The sequence below is a fragment of the Sinohyriopsis cumingii genome, chromosome 9 (assembly GCF_028554795.1).
Source record: "Sinohyriopsis cumingii isolate HCF-2022 chromosome 9, ASM2855479v2, whole genome shotgun sequence".
Lineage (NCBI taxonomy): Eukaryota > Metazoa > Mollusca > Bivalvia > Unionida > Unionidae > Sinohyriopsis > Sinohyriopsis cumingii.
The window spans coordinates 60,419,913-60,441,782 of NC_142969.1; the positions used below are offsets into that span (position 1 = coordinate 60,419,913).

At 36.6% G+C, this 21,870-nt stretch overlaps 1 protein-coding gene across 1 annotated transcript in view; it reads right to left on the minus strand.

Annotated features, from left to right (window-relative positions):
- LOC149791902 (muscarinic acetylcholine receptor gar-2-like) overlaps window positions 1-7,635 on the minus strand; it is a 290,191-nt gene extending 282,556 nt beyond the window's left edge. The window contains exon 1 of the mRNA XM_089970416.1: window positions 7,258-7,635. The gene's annotated coding sequence lies outside the window, so the exon portion shown is untranslated. The remainder of the gene's footprint in view (window positions 1-7,257) is intronic.
- Window positions 7,636-21,870: the final 14,235 nt, after the last annotated feature.

Here is a 21,870-nt window from a genome sequence, read left to right on the forward strand (position 1 = left end):
ATCATGATCGTCAAGTCTAATATCAAGTCGGGTTCCCGGCCCACAATAATTATATCCTGGAAGATGTTTTTCTCCTCAATATTTAGCCCAGGGAACACCAGGTAATTTTACTAATTGTGCTGCAACATCACCGCCCTTTTTTTTTCTTTTTTTTTAATTGATTTTATTTTGGCCGGCTTTGCTCGTTGACCAGATGAAATAAATCTGAATTTCTTTGTGCCACATTTTGCGCATGTACCTGTCGCGGCCGATCTATTATTGCGCGTAACAACCATAGTTAGGCCAATTGTTGGAGTATGCGAGCGACATTTTACACAATATAAATCCACGATATAATTATATCATGAATGCAATTGATTTTTCCGCCACAAAAAACAGTTAAACCCCATGCAGCATTACCAAATTCTGTTATAATGATTATAATACGTCCATCTGGTAGTGGAAAAACACAGTTGTTGCTTAATTTGATAATGAGATGGCTAAAGTGGGATAAATTATATTTAGTAGCACCATCGGTTGATGATCAGCGATGTTGTGAAGTATTAAAAGATTTTAATGAAAATGCGCGATTACTAAATGAACATCACGATGATATTATTGAATTTATCACTGATGTCAATGATGCACCATCCGTTGATGATCTTGATGGAAGCATCAATAATTTAGTTGTGTACGACGACGTAATGTTAGACAAACAATCGAATCCTGCAAGGATATTTTCTCGTGGTCGACATAAAAACACCGACAATATTTATGTAACTCAGCGATATTCTCAAATTCCAAAGGTAATTAGAGATAATTGTAATATTCTGGCTGTATTTAACGGCGTTGACACGCACACGCTAAGAAATATTCACCAAACTTGGTGCAGCGGCGACATGGATATTATTAAATTAAAACACTTATTTAGTCGTGTTCAGTTAACTCCACATGGATTTATAACGATAAATTTGCATGACCCTAGAACACGATATCGAATCGGCCTTGACAAAATATATTAACTATGAACAGCAGCAGGGAGGGTTCATCTCGTATGATTGTTCACGGGTTTGACTTGACGTGGGTTGATATATTTAATCCTTAAGGAAGCTTCTACTTTGGTAAATAAAGCCTTCTCCCAGCGATTTATCGTGGAAGCACTTATTCGAAGAAATCAAGGGGAATCAATTAGAGACTGTTCGCCCTCCCTGCTGCTTATATATATATATATATATATATATATATATATATATATATATATATATATATATATATATATATATATATATATATATATATATATATATATATATATATATATATATATATATATATGTAATGTTTGCCTTATCAGTTGAGGATATTAAATTTGAAGTCATTTAGTAAGATTGCCTCGGGGATATACAGACTACTAGCATTCATTATCGATGTCGTGCCATTTCCGGTTTAACGTCTACCGGCTCAAACAGTTTATTCTGATTAGGTTGCCGACTGGGGCGGACTTCTAATCATGTTGCAGCCACTTAGGTATATTGGTTAGGCATATAGTGCCCTCTAACAATAATGACAACTGACTCTACCAGTAGCCTGAGATGATTTAGTAAATTACCATGAGTTTGCAACTACTTCAAATAAATAAATACAGGGCGAGTTTAGGAAATCAATTATTTATAGTCACAAGACAAGCACTGTTTAACATACAGCCGAAAGGCGTACCGATTTATTACCAGGTTTTATTTTCAGACATTATGAAAGTCAAGAATATATGTGTGTGTGTGTGTTGATATGGATGGGTGAGTAGGTGGATAGGTAGTGTAACGACATCTAGAATTGAATCATTCTGGTAAATATTTTTTTGATAAAGATTTAGAAGAAATAGTTACTATTTCATACAATTAATTTCGTATGTATGTATGTATGTATGTATGTATGTATGTATGTATGTATGTATGTGTGTGTGTGCGTGCGTGTGTGTGTGTGTGTATGTATGTATGTATGTATGTATGTATGTATGTAAATGCAGGTAGGAAGATTCGTGGCATGGATGCAAGTAGGATATACAAACCGATCGACTAACAGGCAAATGCGCCATGACATCGGTACTTTTGTGTCCTCTATTCACCTCAGAGAGAGAGAGAGAGCTAGAGAGAGAGAGAGCTCAGAACAAGCATTTTCAATTCAGTAAACAACAACTTAATTTACTTTATGAGAAACTATTACATTCGAAGTTAATAGTGCTTCCTTTAGAATGCGCCACATTCATGTTTAAGCCAAATCCTGTTTTGTATAGAGTCGTTTGAAGGGTTAATTTAGAGGTATTAGCGATAGAAGTAATGTCGGCTGCAAATAGCTGAAACGATTTTGCATTCTACATCGATTAATTGATCATTTCTTTCCCGACATAATCACTGACGTAGACATATCAAGACATGTACTTCATATAACACGTCATCTTAATGACACTTTAAGAGATGAGCGTGTATAGAAATTTAACATTTTAAATAATATTGTAAATGACTCAAGGTTATATAGGTTGCACCTGTTTAAAAAGATTGGAACACTCTTCTACTGATTATCGAAAAACACCGCCACCCCACCCTACCCCCAAAAATATCAGTTTTCGGTACTTCTTAATTGCGCTCGTAACGTCATGAAAAAAAAATCTAAAGAAAGCTTCGTCTAAATGATATTTTTTTCCTCTACAAGCCTGCTTCCTTAGGTGTAGAGGGGTGTATTTGGACGAAATAAATTATGTCGATACATAAAAGCACAGTAACATGAAGGCTATAAGTATATATGCAGACTATTTATTCCAGTTGTATACGATTATATATCAAATAGAATTTGTATCTAAAGATTACAATTAATTAGCTTTTGTTTATAAAGATTACAATTATTAATTGGCTTTTGTATATAAAGATTACAATTAATTGGCTTTTGTATAAAATGAGTCCAGTTAATTGGCTTTTATATATAATGAGTACAATTAATTGGCTTTTGTATATAACGGGTACAATTAATTGGCTTTTGTATATAATGAGTACAATTAATTGGCTTTTGTATATAATGAGTACAATTATTTGGATTTTGTATATAAAGATTACACTTAATTGGCTTTTGTATATAATGAGTACAATTAATTGGCTTTTATGTATAATGAGTACAGTTAATTGGCTTTTATGAATAATGAGTACAGTTAATTGGCTTTTATGAATGATGAGTACAGTTAATTGGCTTTTATGTATAATGAGTACAGTTAATTGGCTTTTATGTATAATGAGTACAATTATTTGGATTTTGTATATAAAGATTACACTTAATTGGCTTTTGTATATAATGAGTACAATTATTTGGATTTTGTATATAAAGATTACACTTAATTGGCTTTTGTATATAATGAGTACAATTAATTGGCTTTTATGTATAATGAGTACAGTTAATTGGCTTTTATGAATAATGAGTACAGTTAATTGGCTTTTATGAATGATGAGTACAGTTAATTGGCTTTTATGTATAATGAGTACAGTTAATTGGCTTTTATGTATAATGAGTACAGTTAATTGGCTTTTATGTATAATGAGTACAGTTAATTGGCTTTTATGTATAATGAATACAGTTAATTGGCTTTTATGTATAATGAGTACAGTTAATTGGCTTTTATGTATAATGAATACAGTTAATTGGCTTTTATGTATAATGAGTACAGTTAATTTGCTTTTATGTATAATGAGTACAGTTAATTGTCTTTTATGTATAATGAGTACAGTTAATTGGCTTTTATGTATAATGAGTACAGTTAGCTGGCTTTTATGTATAATGAGTACAGTTAATTGTCTTTTATGTATAATGAGTACAGTTAATTGGCTTTTATGTATAATGAGTACAGTTAACTGGCTTTTATGTATAATGAGTACAGTTAATTGGCTTTTATGTATAATTAGTACAATTATTTGGATTTTGTATATAAAGATGATACTAAAACTACTTTAATTGAAAATCAAAAAGAAAGAAAAACGATTTACATTTTGCAACTGTTTCTTACGTCCCTTATAAGTGAAAAGTGTATGAATGGGAAATGTATGAAAAATAATTGTATTTAGTTTCTCTAAGAATAAAACACTTTTTTTTAAATTGATGCACATTCCCTATTTTATAAAGCATTCGACTTTTACATGTTCAGTGAGGCTTGCAGATAAGAAACCGTTTTCATTAATCTGAGATGGTATTATTTTTTATATATGGATATCATATCTTTTCGGCATAGACCATGATCTGCTTTAGAATGATGATCTTTAGAGACGAATCAACCGCTATTTGCTATTCTACGCGTGCTGTACACAGAGAAAATACATCATCAGGTTTAGTATCATAAAGTTGATAAATATACGTAAACATAATCTCTTTAATTAAACAAACGCCGAACATTTTGTATAACTGATAAATTAAATTCCCATGTTGCCTATTTTAGCTTATGACTCTAGAAATGGCGAAATAATCATCAGTTCCTTTTTCTTAATTTTTCTTAAATATCACAGATATGTATTGTCCTTACAAAGAAGGCGCATTCTGAGCGAAAGAAACTTAAGTGTTATTTCACTGATTTTACTGAAATTACTGACGTTACAATCTCATGAACCTGAAAATTATTCATTATCACGTATTTATTCAAATATTGTAAACGTCAGCTTGCAATGCAGAAGCGTAAGTGAATAGGTGAAGTTCACATGGAACCATGAACCTTCTGGTTTTTTATATAAAAAAACGGTTGTATTGGTAGTGTAGATGGTTTCAAAGAACACCACGGGCCCACCAACAAACACACCTTCTCAGCGCTTCGTTCCTTTTGCAAATCTTATCCAGGGTCACATTTTGCTGTCTGAGTCCTCACAACTCTCACCCGGGGCAAATAACGCTTGTATTAGGTCTTTCAGACAAGTTGGTGCTCTACTGCTTCAGAATCCCCACCCCTCCATGCCCATGTATTTCCTAAGAAATCTCCAGTCATCCCGTTTGCCAGTCAGATGCTGATCTGATCAAGAACAGGTATGATATTATCTAAAATGCTGATGACAACGACTTCTTAAGTTGCACATTTCCAAACATTTATTCTCCTCTTGATTTCTAACGTCATTATTTCCCAGACTCCTCGAACTAACAATCGTCCTGGATGTTAACCAAAGAATAATTAAATAAGAATCGTTTCAGAAAACAGTATTTTGGGGTAGTAAGTTCTAGAAATGGATATGATATGCCTCGCAGGTGGGGGTGCAGTGGAGGGGAATAGAGCATTTACACAATACCAAAAGGGCGCCTTTACAAGTTGATAGACAGATTCCGCATGACTGCATTGTTTGAGAAATAAAAATATCCTGTCTCTGTTTTCAAATATTTGTCAAATTGTGAATTATTTCTTCCTTGAAATTCAAATGAAATCATTACGGTTGATGAAGATTTTTAGATTCAAACTTTGTTTCTCATATTTCATATACAAAAATATTTTGATTGTTCTCGAATAAAATAAATTTGGAGTGATATTCTTTTCTTTAGTTAGTTATTACATGTACATATAGGAGTCTCGCTTATCTACCGATACTTTACTACCGACAATTAGGATGTATTATCCCAATCATCACATTACCTATACTTGACTGGATGTAACACGAAATATTTAAGTCGTTTCGTTCTAACGTTTTCTTATAATTTGATCTCTTTGCAGTTTTTAAAATTCGTTAGAGAACTGGGATTTCTAACTTACTTCACCCATACTGGGAACACGAACTATTTCCTTTATATAGCGCAGTTGCTGTTCGTTGGTTTTCAACGTGTTTAACCTAATTTTAGTTTATCATTATGCTCCTCTTGGGATATCTTTATTGATGAATTATATGTTTCTCTCCTGCTTGCATTTTATAAATGGATTCTATTTCTCTCCTGGCTGTATTTTATTGATGGATTAAATGTTTCTCTCCTAAGTGTATTTTGTAGATGGGTTATATGTTTCTCTCATGGCTGTATTTTATTGATGGATTTTATGTTTCTCTCCTGGCTGTATTTTATAGATGGATTATGTTTCTCTCGTGGCTGTATTGTATATATGGATCATATGTTCCTCTCATGGCTGTATTTTATTGATGGGCTATATGTTTCTCTCGTGGCTGTATTTTATAGATGGGTTATGTTTATGTAGTGCACCATCGCTTGACAATATAAAGTGTGTGTGTGATTTGGGTTTTTAACGTAGCGTTAATATTCAGTCATATCGGTACGATGTCTGCAGTGACAGTAGAAAGTATCATGCAAGCAATATACTGTTTCGTGGTGTTTCCTTGCTTGGAGTACATGACAAATTGCAAATTCTCGTTACCACAAACAAAATAAATAGTTAATTTTCAACGCTAAGGAGTGGTCCTTTGGCATTAAAGAGAGCAAAGCATCCACTCTTTGCAAGTTTAAATGGCTGTACAATTTCTAAAATTGGATGCAGTATAACAGCATAATTATAAAGATAACAATCAAATGCAGTAATAATATTTGAAACAGACATGTCAGACAGGAGTTCTACGGAGGTTACATTTATGGTTCGTGTTTTTTTTTCGGATTGCTCGTGGACACTTTGAACTGGCTTGATATCAAGAAAAAGATTTTCACATAACGTTTGCATATAAACATTGCTTCACTCAAATATATCCTACCATCGGGATGCTTATTTCTTTTATATTTAGATATTTACATAATTTTTGGGGATGGACGAAATATAATGGGTATAATGATTACATTATAGAACATTGACATTGCAAACAAATTAGATAAGTTAAAGATAAAATTCGCTATCTGTGTTGGGTTAACAACTATCGTGTTCGCAAAAGGACTTTAAAGTCTTCGAAAAAGCAGATGATATTCATTGTATCAAGCGTTTTCTTAGATGTATGATTTATCATCTTGTTCTTGCAGCTTGACGGTGAAGATAGGAAAAACAGTTATTTATTTATTACGGCTTACTTAATTTTAATTTTTATTATTGAAAATACATTTCGATTTAACGGTTGCAATGACTAAGTAACTCACTAATTCAACAGTATTTTATGTTATACAATATAAGCATATTCTACCCATTTTAGTTAAGAAAGAAATATACCCTGGCAAAACTATCGCCATCCACATTTCAGTATTCAAATGTAGAAACTAACTTGTCGACCATTTTGCAAGCTTAACAACACGCATCTTAAGCCCAGATCAATACACATATCGATCAAATCATGGAACAAAAATTGACCTTACCTCTTTTAACAGGATTATCTAGATATCCTCATCTCAATGAAAGGATTCAAAAATAGACATGTAGTCAATGTGTGTATTCCCACTTCCCGTCAGTGAAGGGAACTTCGCTCTTTGTAAGCTATTCCCAAAGGGTGCAATCGAAATCTATTAGCAGGATGCACTGAATGAACAAAATCCTATGGGCTTTAGGTCTTTACATGGAATATACAACCCAAGGTTAGTAATATCCAAGTTTTTCCTGCAGATCCAATACAAGTCTCTAACAGTCGCTAACCTTATCTTCAGCAGCAGCAGGAGTAGTGTACATATGTTGAATCAGATACAACACTGCGCACACTGTTTTTTACAAATACTTCGGCACTAGAGCTCTGTATCGATTTTTACTCCAGAAATGATGCATTTGCTTAATACTTCAGCCGCGCGCGCTCTGTGAAATATATCTTCGCTAACCAATCAATAATGAGAAAACATTGTTTGCAGGGAGGTTGCATCCGTTATTGTCTGCAAGCGTTGTGATATTCTGCTTCTAATGGAAAGTCTTTATGAATATTGACATCATTACTTTGATACAACAAAATTTAGATTATTTTGTATGATTGTTTTTTATCAGTGTTCATACATTAAAACAAAATGCAATTAATATGATGTGCCCCGGATTTTATTCTTGACATGGTTCTCACGATCTGTCCCGCTGGTCCATCACACTTATTAGCGTGCAAGCATTTAACAGAGTGAGAGAGTACTAAAGTGAGAAAATGAGCAATTAACCAGGAGTTGTAATGGCAAGTAAGTAATAAGCGAGAAAGCCAGTTAGTGATTAAGAGAAAATAAATAATCAGTGAGACATCCTCTCAGTGAATAAGGGTAAGTAAATAATAAGTGAGACAGCATGTCAGTGAATAAGGGCAATAAGTAATCAGACAGCCTGTCAGTGAATAAGGACAAGTTAGTAATAAGTGAGACAGCCTGTCAGTGAACAAGGGCAAGTAAGTAATAAGTGAGCAGCCAGTAACTAAAGATGGGAAAATAATTAATAAGTGAGACAGACTGTCAGTGAATAAGGGCAAGTAAGTAATAAGTGAGCAGCCAGTTAGTTAATATGGGAAAATAATTAATAAGTGAGACAGCCTGTCAGTGAATACGGGCAAGTAAGTAATGAGTGAGACAGCCAGTTAGTAAAAGAGAAAATGATTAATAAGTGATAAGTGAGACAGCATGTCAGTGAATAAGGGCAAGTAATTAACAAGTGCGACAGCCTGTCAGTGAATAAGGGCAAGTAAGCAATGAGTGAGACAGCCAGTTAGTAAATAAGATAAAATAATTAATAAGTGAGACAGCCTTGTCAGTGATGGGCAAGTAAGTACTGAGTGAGACAGCAAGTTAGTAAATAAGGGAAAATAATTAATAAGTGAGACATCATGTCAGTGAATAAGGGCAAGTAAGTAATGAGTGAGACAGCCTGTCAGTGAATAAGGGCAAGTAAGAATTGAGTGAGACAGTCGGTTAGGGAATAAAGTAATAAAGTATTAGATAGGCAAAGGGTGATGCTGTTAGTGAATAAAATAGTAGATACACAAACAAGTGCACTTTTGATAATACATACACATCGTAAAATTATTCAACATTCGATGTAGATGCAAATTGAAAGCAGTTTAAGGTTCTAATTTTCATTGTTTATGAAGTTTTTAATTTCATTATATGCTATGCGTTATGTAAAATTCTGTTTTGTAGCTGACGTTGTCCAAATTCAAGTTATTTGTCAACCTGACCAGAATCATTGATTTTTGTATTCTGTTCGCAGCTAATACACAACTGATATTTTCTCTGTGAGTGAAGATTTAATATTAGAATAATTATTAATAGAACTAAAAGTCAAGGACATTGGGTTTAAAACTTTTTTATTATAACGTTTAGTTACAGTAATTATAACTTGGATTGGAAAAGGAAAATAAACTATTTTCTTCATCCTGGCTCTTTTTTGTGTCTTATTTTTATATGTAAGTTTGTATATCTAGAAATTATTATTTCGTTCTCTAAGATCATTGTAGAGTTCAGCGTTTGATATGAGGTGGAATTTCTTTATTCAAAATATTTATTCACTGGAAATACAAAGTGCACTACACTATTCGTGGACAGAGACATTAACTGGGAGCTAAGGTATATTCAATAAGGAAATCTTTGATTATATCAGTGTGATTCAACGAAAGACTGTTGGCACATCATTCCAAGTCACGCCATTGGTGCATAGTATATTAGAGACTACAGGTAACTACAAGCATATCAACACCTTCAAGGTTGAAAATTATATGAAATGCTACAAATGTTTATTCGAAACTTTGTTGATTAGGATCTGTGTTAGTAATTCTAGGACTACTTGGGATTTAATTCTCAATATCGTAAGTTCTTTTTCTTTTTACATTTCACACTAAATTCTAGTAAAATAAATTATTTGTTGAATTTACAAAACTTGCTGATTTTCGATATATTGTTATGTATATTGCAGTTAATTATATCTGATTTAATATATATTTATTTCAATTTAATTGTTTGTCAGATTTTTTATTTTTATTTTTCATTACATGATATTGTAATGTAAATTTATTCACTAGACATGATACATTTTTCAGAAAATAGTTTAACCTTGAATGTTAGTTTATAAACACCAGGTGTTGATCTAAATCCTGACTTTGTTTCAGAATTTGTAGCAACATTCTTAAACAAGTTCTATTTTATTTTAAAATGATTGGTTGTTTTCAAGGTCATGATGGGATTTTATCTTTAAGATGTAAACAATTTTTTATATCTTTTATTTCAAATAATTGGTTTTCGTCAGGGTTTCACTAGGCAAACGTGATCTGTAACAAGTACTTGTTTCTATATCATTGAGAAGATGATCACTTGACCCCTTGTTTATGCTTTAGAAAGACCATATAACCCATGTTTTGGAGAATTAATCTCAGTAGAAGCAGGGCTATTAAACTGTTAGTTGTATGTTGTGCTGTTTTGAGTTATTTCAAATTACCTGGTTTGGAGGTATTTCAAATTCAAAAGGATTAATTCTGTTATTTTTCTGGAAAATACGCGTGCCCATGTAATATTGTAAAACAAGGACAGTTTTTTTAAAATAAAATTTATTCAGCTATCAGAAACCGGAGTGATAATTCTTGTTTCTACAAGGAACTGTAGGCTTTAACACTACAGATAGTAGCATTCATCATCGTCTTCCATCTTGGATTCTTCGTCAGGATTCGAACGTGAAAAATTATTCTTGGATTATTCTTGGATTAATTTTAGATTTGATTCTATAAAACCGTAAGTTCATATTTTTTTCATTTTTACAGAATTTTTCTAGGGAATTAAATTATTGTATTTTTTCAAAGCTCGTTTCTTCCACTATTGCTTGTCTTACTGTTTATTCGAGCCTAAACAAGTGACATAATAAAGTTGGATGCTCGTCCTAAGGATTACTTTGAATTTTAGATAGAATATTTCAGAATAAATTTTTTAAAAAAATTTGAAATCCCCTATTTTTTGAAAGTTTTAGTGAAATCGGAAAGCTTTTGCTAAATGTCATCAAAAGTAGAAATCTTTCTTTTAAATCCTACCCAGGAACAATTAGATATGTTCAAAAACGATGATTTGATTCAATTTGCCAGAAAATACGATCTTTCTGAAATATAGGCTTTCTTAACGAAACAAGAAAATAAGAAATATTTTGGTTCAGTATTTCAAGGAGATGAAATCCAAAAAGAATAATCTCACAGACCACCTATACCATCTAACAGTTCACACACACACACTATATGAAACGTATAGTGGACATGACATATTACAAACGTACTTTCCAACAATCTATACACACTATCCGAAATGTTTAGTGTTAGATTAGAGTTTAGGATAATGAGATGAAATCATAAAAATATATTTCTCACATGCGACCTAATGTATCTAACATCACCCCACCCCCACTATCCAAAACGTCTTGTTTAAGACTATGGGATGTTGTGGCCTCCATTCGACTATATCGTTAGCGTAGGTTGACATGAACTTGGCAATAATCTTGATATATCCATAAAGAAAGTAGATACATTTACTCTTACTATAGTGGAGGTCAACTACTGAATTAATTAAAAAGGAATGCCATTCTATATATTCGTAACAATATATTCAAACTATTTGTTTATAGCGCTCGTTTCCACAATGATACAATGTTATATTAAAATAAAAACAGGCCAGCTCCATGTCATGCATCAAGTATAAAATCACCAAAGCTTCAGATGGGGAACTACAAATGCTTTATGGGTTTTAGTCCTTTATTTCTATACTAAACAATACAAACATAAAACATTCAATTGGCATTCAACTAATACAGATAATCGTTACAGTTTACGGATTTTGTTGCTGTTGTTTAGTACATACTGAAATGTCCAAGGTAGAGTAGCTTAATGTACTGACACAAGCAGACACTAATACCTGTTCAAAATACGGGAATTAAGGAAAATCATTATTTCCATTTAAAAAATTGAAAGCTTAAAATAAAATAAACAAAGCCAACCAAACAGACAGAATAAATTTTAGTTTAACAATATATATTTTCGATCTTAAACGTCCTCCAAATAAATGAAAAAGAGTAATGATTTCATATTTTGCTATCACGTTATTGGTTCTTCTTATTCGATCAAGTAATTAGATAATTTTATCCTCGTATAACTATGTGTCGAAACATAAACATGAGACCCAAGAATAAGTTCTTTCTTCTCTGTTGCGATATAAAGGTGTCAATTTACGATTATAATTTCCTGTATTCCTAAACTGGAATCCAGTAGTTTTGTGAATAAAGTGTAGTGTTTAATTTTCCTTTTGTATGTTCAAGATAAATGCATATCTAAATTTATACCTGTGAGAAGGCTTAGCCCAAAAATCAAATAATTGATGATTTTCCTTCTGAATAGTATTTACGAGTCGATAGTATTTGATCAACTGAATTCGTTGTGCGAAATATGAGCTGCAGATGCTGTCCGTCCCCTGATGATGTTCGTCCATCGGTGTCGATGAGGACCATTTAATGTCATCGATTCACTGGGGTTGGGCCCGGAGATGGCTGATCAGTCCGATCCGGGCCCGGAAGAGTCTTCTGCAGTTGGGACATGGATGTGCAGGTTGTTGGCCGTAAGTTGCGGAACTGCTGTTCCTGGAATTGCGCAGATCACATTTTACAGCTGCGTCCACCAGTCTTTTCCGCTCAAAGGCTTCTGTACCAGCGTTGACTTGACTGCGCCAAGCAGATCGGTTAGCAGCGACACTATCAGGATCAATGCCTAGGTTCTTCAGCGAAGCCTTCAGGGTGTCCTTGTACCTCTTTTTTTGACCACCGTGAGATCTTTTGCCTCGTTGTAGCTCTCCATAAAATACCTTCTTAGGTACGCGTTCTACCGGCATGCGGACAATATGGCCAGCCCATCGGAGTTGTGCCTTGCACAGCATGGTGTGGATGCTTGTCATGCCGGCCTTAGTGAGCACCTCTGTTTTTGGTACCTTGTCTCTTGCCATCTGATTTTCAGTAGTTTCCTCAGTGAGCTCATATGGAAGTGGTTCAGTTTTGTAACATGGCGGCTATATACAGTCCATGTCTCACAAGCATAGAGGAGGGTGGGGAGAACAACCGCCGCGTAGACTTTGAGTTCGGTGGCAAGCTTGATGCCTCTCCTATCCCAGACATTTGAGGAAGTCTACCAAATGCTATACTGGCTTTGGCAATCCTACTGTTGACCTCATCGTCTATGTGGACTGCTTGTGAGAGGGTGCTGCCGAGGTATGTGAACCTGTCTACATTTTTGAGCTTATGGCCATTGACAGTGATGGATGGTTCCATGTGATCTTCTCCAGGAGCTGGCTGATGCAGAACCTCGGTCTTGCTGGCAGAGATGGTGAGTCCGAAGTTGGAGCATGCTGTGGAAAAAAGGTCCATGCCCTGTTGCATGCTTGTCTCCGTGCTGGAGTTGAGGGCACAGTAATCAGCAAACAGTAGGTCGCGAATGTTGTCAACTTGGACTTGGTTTTGGCCTGGAGCCTCCAAAGGTTGAACAACTTCCCATCCAGACGGTATCGGAGACCTACTCCAACATCGCTGTCTTTGAAAGCATCTATCAACATTGCGGAGAACATGAGTCTGAAGAGAGTGGGCGCTAAGACGCATCCTTGTTTCACACCATTTGTAACTGCAAAGGGTTTGGAATAGTTACCCTGGTCCTGGACTCTGGCAAGCATGCCATCATAAAACTGTCTCACCATTTCAATGAAGACTTCTGGACATCCAAATTTGGCCATGATCTTCCAAAGGCCTTCCAGGCTGACAGTGTCGAATGCCTTATTCAGGTCCACGAAGGTGGTGTCTAGCTGGACATTTTGTTCAAGACATTTTTCTTGCAAGTGCCTGGCAGCAAAGATCATGTCGATGGTGCCTGTCTCCTTTCTGAAGCCACACTGGCTTTCTGGCAGTAGGCCATAATCAAGGTGCTCTGTGAGTCTGTTCAGTAGTAACCTGGCGAGGACCTTGCCAGCGATGCAGATTAGAGATATTCCTCTATGGTTGTCGCAGGATTGGCGATTGCCTTTGCGTTTGTAAAGGTGGATGATGGATGCATCTTTGAATTCCTGGGGTATGCGTTTCATCTTCCACATGCCAGAGAACATCTCCGTTAGTCTTCCCACTAACTTAGGCTTTTCCACTAGACAGGAGCTCAATGGCCTTATGAGTTTCCAGCACTGTTGGACGGTCAGCCAACCTATCGTTGATCTCCACCTGTGGTAGACGGTTGATCGCTTCATCGTTGATGGAAGAGGGTCTGTTGAGGATACCGTCAAGGTGTTCCGCCCAGCGATCCAGTATCTTCTCCTTCTCGGTTATGAGAGTACTGCCATCGGAGCTCAAGAGGGGGTCTGTGCCTGATGTTACTGGGCCATAAACATCACGAAGAGTACTATATAAATTATTCATATCGTGTCTGTAAGCAAAGGACTGGATATCATCAGCCTTTCGGCTCAGCCATGTGTCCTGCATCTCGAGTAGTTTCTTCTGCACAGCTTGGCGGACTCTGCTGAAGGCAAGTTTCTTTGCAGCGGACTTGGGGTCGATGTTGTATGCCCAATGGAGACGTTGCATTCCTCCAGTAGGGACTGTATTTCTTCACAGTTCTCGTCAAACCAGTCTTGGTGCTTTCGCTCAGCGACGACAAGGACTTCAGATGCAGTGGAGTACACCAGATGTTTGAAGGCCATCCAGCATTTCTCTACGTCGTTGGTATTAGAGTCTGTGGTTTCTAGCTGGCTTGTGAGAGCTTCAGACAGAGCTTGCTCATTGTTGCAGACTTTCAGCCTGGAGATGTTGAGTCGTTTTGGGACTTTAATACCGTGTGGGCGTCTGGGAGGTTGAAATTTTTTATTCATCTTGGAGATCAGTAGCATGTGGTCTGTCCAGCAGTCAGCACCACACATGGCCTTGGTCACACGGACATCCCACCTGTCATTCCTACGAACTAAGGTGTAGTCGATCTGATGCCAATGCTTAGACCGTGGGTGCATCCAAGTTGTCTTATTGCGGTTAGGCAGACGGAAGATGGTGTTTGTGACCAGGAGATCAAATGTTGCGCACATTCTCAAGAGTAGATGTCCTTTACTGTTGCAGTTGCCAATTCCATGTCTACCAATAACTCCCTTCCATGAGATGTGGTCCTCGCCAACTCTGGCGTTAAAATCACCAAGAATGATCAGCTTGTCTGACTTTGGTACCGAAGAAATCAAAAGTTTCCAGGTCCTGGTAGAACATGTCTTTGGCTTCCTCCAAGTAGGTCATGGTTGGTGCATAAGCACTAATGAGTGTGGCCTGCTTTTTTCTATGTAAGGGTAGCTTCAGCATTATAAGCCGGTCATTAATTCCCTGTGGCAAGATAGAGAGCTTATTCACCAAACTCGACTTGACTGCGAATCCAACTCCAGACCCCCTACGTTCATCGGTGCCACGTCCACTCCAGAAAAAGGTGTAACCAGCTCCAACTTCAGTCAGTTGGCCCTCGTCGGCCAAGCGAGTTTCACTTAGGGCTGCTATCTCTATCTTGCAGCAAGCAAGTTCTCTTGCAATCAGGGTAGTTCTTCTCTCTGGTCTGTCATCCTGTGCACGATCCAATAGAGTGCATATGTTCCACGCACCAAGAGTGAGTGCAACGTTTTGGGTTTTCTTTGTGTTTCGACCGCAAGAATGGATTCCCTCCAGCCGCGGTAAGCTGGTCGGGGTAGATGAAGCAGGCTTTTTTTAGGGCACATTTTCTAGCCCCTTCCTCAGGCTATGGAGGTAAGCAGCGCTATCCTGAAGAGGTCTGCTTAGTCGCTCAGACGGCTGCCGACATCCATTTCTGCTTCAGATCAATGGAAGACGACCATATGGCCTGAGCCGCCTGCGTGCAGGTCCGCCACTACGGCTGCCAGTGCATCCACACCTGCCGCGTCGCAGCTCGCCCATCTCCGCAGGACATGGGCACAGGTGATGACATAAATGACTTGCGCATGAGTAAGGAAGAGTTGCGCTGCGTCAGCCTCACTCTCTCCAGGCTCCACTTTTCCAGTTGCAAGACGTAGTCAAGACGGCTGGAATGGAGACTGGATGCAGTGGATGACCAAGGCGTCCTACGTGTCTTGCCGTGCTCTCAGCGCTCCACATCGCTTTGCTGGGTCCGCCTTTCTGCCCGTTAATCAGCTGGTGGTTCCTCCGCGCAGTCCGCCGGTTCCAGTCTTCACATCAACGGCTGACAAACCCTGACTCACCGGGAGTCTGAAACCCATCGGTTACCCTGAACCTGGTTTGGCCGGTATGTCGAAACCGTTGCCCGTGGTGTGGCCGCTGCGCATGCTACAGCTTCTTGGAGACACAGGTTCTACTCCTCCATAAGCACCCCTTACACCACATAGGTGGCGCTCAACAGTTGCGTATTTTGCATAGGGTTAGGATTTTAAAGAAAAAGAAATTTCCCGGCTTTCCTCACTGGTTATACTGGCTATTTAAAAAAAGACCTTGTATATCTTAGGTATAATTCAAAGTACCTTTAATTCCCTTTATTTTGGTTTATGATTGATGGGTGTACTATGGGTTATAGAGTATACAGCTTGGCCTTACTTCAGATGTGCACCTTTCAAAAAGGTGCTAGCTCTACTTGGTCATTTTCAATTCCTGAACTTCAGAGGTAAATTGTATAAAAAAGAGCCGATAACTTCTTTTTACATTTTATATATTTAGTAATTCATTCATTGCACTTTCAGAAGCTGGTATTATCTAGTCTGGCAAAATTCATTTTCCCTATTTTAATAGCTGTTATGTATAGGATACTTTAGACTAATTCAGGATGATTTTTTAACACAAGGGAGCAGTCATTTTAGTTCGCAATGTGTTTAAATCATGTAAAATTTGCAAAGGTACAATATCCAAAGAATTATCATCCACATTACATTAATGTAGCATAGAGGTATGCCAACATTCTCTCCATTTCTCCATTGTGTATGTTTTAAATGCGAACTACTTCACCTTACATACGTCACTCTCTCAAAAGTACATATTAACTGGTGAGCGCCCCCATACTGTCATTTACGTATTTCAAACATGTAATTAGTATTCAGTATAATTTTAATGTCGAAAATTGGCTTGTTTCAACCAACACAAAATGGAATTTAAACGTAGATTTTGACAAGGAAGTTTAGATTTTTTATGTTGGATATAAGTGATTAATAAAGAACAGTCCTGAACAATGTCCCCGTAGAAAAGAAATGAGGAAACAGCGGAAGGATAAAGCCAGTTTACTCGGGTACACTGAATGAACACCTGGAGAAACACATACAAAGACTAATATCAACAAATATTGTCTTTCGTCATTGTGCAAGTATATGTATAATCTTTTTATGCAATTTAACTACTTTTTCGTTGAATATCATGTAATTCATCTCTAAGCGGATTATGCAGTGTAAATGGGGTGTCAAGTTTTCATTTAGTCCACAAGATTAGACCGCACATTACAGTTCTTGTACATTTTTCTTCGCTTTCTTGGAAGTTGCAGATTGTGATTATCAAATTAACGCTAAACGTAGACATGATGAAGTCCTTATATGAAAATTTACCAACAGCATATTAAACGCTTGTCATTGGCTAGATCTCTTTCCCTCTCTCTCTCTCTCTCTCTCTCTCTCTCTCTCTCTCTCTCTCTGTATTCATTATTTATGAATTGTCATAAGAGAGATGATAGGGATTGAAGTACTTTCGTTTTATGTATGAACTGTGCTTGTAATATATATATATATATATATATATATATATATATATATATATATATATATATATATATATATATATATATATATATATATGGATACAATTGTTACTTTAATCTCTGTTGTGAAGTGAAAATACACTTTGTACTTTATTAGAGTAATGGTGAAGTGAAAGTACACTTATACTTTATCAGATTAGAGGTCAAGTGAAAATACACTTGTACTTTATCAGATTAGAGGTCAAGTGAAAATACACTTGTACTTTATCAGATTAATGGTGAAGCGTGTAACCTAGATGTCCTCTAGCTTCCAAAACCTTGAAGTTAGTGTGTTGGTCTTGACTCCGCCTTCTATGACTCGAATATAAATATATATATATATATATATATATATATATATATATATATATATATATATATATATATATATATATATATATATATATATATATATATATATATATATATATATATATATATATATATATGTATGTGTGTGTGTGTGTGTGTGTGTGTGTGACTGTATGGCGCTATAATAAATTCTGATCTTTTTGTAATCAAGGAAAGCAGGAAGCTGTATTTCTAGATTTATGAGAGAGAGAGTAAATATCGTTGTAGCCGCCAACTTTACGTAGACAAAAAGAAAATATATCAATTTTTTTCTGAAGACAAATACTTGTTGTAATATGCCAATTTCTCCATCGTGAACTCATTGTTCACACTATTGTTGAAAGGAAAGATGTAAATTAACTGCAAAGGGAAAAAGCGAGAACACCAACTATATCCCTTTCCGACATCATGACCATCTGTTCTAACTGACTAGAAACAACATTAACAAAAGTACGTAAGCGCCAGTATCCTCGAAAGACCAATATGAACGCATTTTGTTTCCGAAATTGAATTAGTTGTGCCTTTGGTTTCCAACACGAGCTCAGAGTTAGTGCGACCCTTAAAACAAAGCGGTCCTCACCCTCTCAGATGGTAAACAGACAAAGATACGGAACTTCTGAACCAAGCTATCCAAAAGAAACTGAAGAAAAATACATCCATTTTTTCACCACCAAGAATTTAGTGGCCAAAACCAGCATTGTGGAACGTTTTCAACGAACATTAAAAGAACTTATACGGAAATATTTGACGCATCAAAAACTCCCTCAAGTACATCGATGTCCTATCGGGTCTGGTCAAAGCTTCCAATTGAATTTAACAATGTCACCCTCTGAAACTGAACGGAGGACTGAATTTCCTATAGATGTAGTCCAATATCATGGGAAACATCCATGCCGTTACTGTGAATAATTCGGTTCAAAGCTGAAATCTGCGTTCCGTTCGGTGGCCCCTATCTTAAAACCGATGGTGACGCAAGGATTGCACTCTTTGAAAGATGCTGTGTGGACGCAAGGTAAGGAATTTCTCCAAAATGTCATCACCGACAAACAAAATCCCATACCCGTCTTCCTGAGAGCAGGCGAAGATGTGTTGCTTCAAACTCGAAAATAAATTTTGGATCGTCGAGAGTCGCCTATAAATTCTCTGAACGATGCTAACCAAGGCATTTCTTCTTCATTTACGCCACAGCAAAAACAAAGCAGAAAGAGACGCCGACGACACACGTTTCAGAGCTCAAAAACGCTAAGTGCGACAGACTAAGAAAAACATAACAGCCAGAGAATTCGACGTCGTTGATTACTAAAGATAAATGATGCACAAACATCCTTGAGAATGTTACAATTCATTACTGGATATGTTTGCCATGCCACCCACCACGATGACGATGCAAGAATTACAATGTTTAGAATTTCATCCTTTCTCCTATTTGACGGCATCATGCTCTATCGAATTATAAATCATCGGATAAATCGAAGATTACATCGATCTGAATAGCCGTTATGAGTACTTGAAACTTAATGTGATCGAATCGGACGATGTCGATCTTGACAACCACCGACTTTCATTTGATGGCTGATACTAACGAGAACACTACCCTTGTTCAAAATGGCGGATTCTACGTGCGTTGTGTGGAAGTGTTACCTAAAGTGGGAAACGACATTGGTCACATTTTGAGTAGAACGACCACCAATAAACTGAGATACGAGTAGAAAAAACCTTCATAAACGCCGCTGGATGAAAGATCAACTTTGCGAAGGTGACCATCGTGATTTTGAGACCATAGTGAAGAGATGGACAGAAGAATAAGGACATTTAATCTCGTGTTTTGCTAAGTACCTATCTGAAAAAATTATAGCATTGACCCACAGACATTGTTATGGATGTAAAAGTAATCATCTCAGTCAGAACCAACACCATAAAATGCATGACGATAAGCCAGAAGAAAAATGGAATGATTATCTGGACGACGGTTGGGGTCTCATCTCGAAAGAAAGTAGTTACATCAGTATTATAAAGACTAGAGTGAGTATTCACCACTCCACTGACGTCCTTGGATTTCGAAAGCATAGAAGCTCTCTTTTCACAGAGTAAAGAGACGAAGCTTAGAGCTACTTACTTGATGACAGATAAATTCAAAGTAAATTAAACTGATGACTTATTATTACTTGTGAAAAGAATTGATACCTCGGAACTCCATTACCTTCGACGCACAGTTCGTACACAGCGTCTTGGAATCCTGTCGTGTTTGCCAAAGATGCAAACATAAAGACATTCGAGCCTATGTCATCAACACCGACGACAGTCAACCAACCAAGAAATCATTATGTCTAATTTCCAAAGGATCACAGTGTGGACCTTTTTGATTATTAGAGAAGAAATGCAAAGATAGCTTGATTTAATATTGTTAGATTCCAGTGAACCAATTCCATCATGCGTGGACAATGTTGTGCGTAATTTTTTCATCAGTGCAGTCTCGGGTATCAATTATAACATGTAGTGACTTATTTTAATAGAGATTGGGCTCGAAAAGATTATACAGTAGAAATATGGTTATAGTTATCTTTTGTATTTATCGCTATGTTTAATTCCCCTTCGTTTGGTTTAAAGCCATTTTTTGTATCGATATCTTCTTTGTTGTTACATTCCTTGCTGTTTCTTCCAGTTTGATTTTGTTCTTCATGTTTAGTTTCCTCATTTGATGGCTATTCCACGATTGACAGTATGACGCTGGTCGGTTTCGATTTTTTCAGGGTGTTAATTTTCCGATGACTTCGTCTATATTCGCCCCATTTTAACCTACCGTTTCTGGTGTTACCTGTCATTCATATGTTTTCACTGTATTGCTGTTCCTATCCTTTGTTGTTGTTTCTATGTTATCCTTGATACTGCCATCTTAAACTTCGGTTGTTGTTTATATTCTTGCTTGGTGTTTCTTTTCTTGTTGGTGGTTCATCTGTAGCTCTCTCTTCCTGATCGAATAATTCAGTCTCTAATTCAATCCTTTTTGAAGACACTGATGTTCTGTCGTCCATGGTGCTGTATAATATTGCTCATTTATGTTATGAGATATCTCTTCCGTGTCCTCTTTATCGGACGAATAGGAAGGTGAAGCACTTATCAATGATACATGGGGTCGCGTCATTATTGGTGAAAAGTAGCGTGTACAGAAAGGGTTCTGGTGAGGGTTTCTTTGGTGGTGGGACATTTATGAAATTGTCATAGAATTGTTTGTCTCGTCAGATGAGTCCATTCAGGCTCATGCAGGGGTCTGGGAGTATCAGGGGCAATAATATTACCATCCTGGTAAGTGATGTTTGTGCTTCGTGTTCTGGTTTAATTTCTAGTAATAATTTCGTAGCTGCTTAGTCTGGCCTGCTCCATCTTTTGTAATTTATCTAAAATATTAATTTCACGTTGTCTTGACTTCATTGCGACTTGGCTTCTTGTTCCTTGAAAGATTTTATTTGATAGAGTTTTAACCTTTTGTTGATAATATAGGAATTTCTTTAGGTTAGAGTCAGAATTGTAATTGAATTTGAAATTTGGAAGTATATTATCACTGATTTCGAGTCATGCTTTCCGCTTGGCCGAAAGTCTCATAGGTCTTGTCTGTGTAGTTGACCCATGAGGATTTAGCCCGGGTAAATATAGAATCAATGTTGGGCTTTGGACTGAGACAAGGAATTCCAGTCAAGGGGTTACATTATGTGTCTCTCCTCGAGGCTTGCCGAGGGGGAGACATATGATGTAATCCCACGATTGCGACTTCCTTGTCTCGGTCCAAACCCCAACGTAAATTCTTTTTCTCACCCAATAATTATCTTTAAAGTAAAAAAAAGAACTTACCACTAGGCCACCGGAGCTCTCATATTGCACAAATGGGACTAACAGATGCCTTGCTAGGCGCTCATTATTA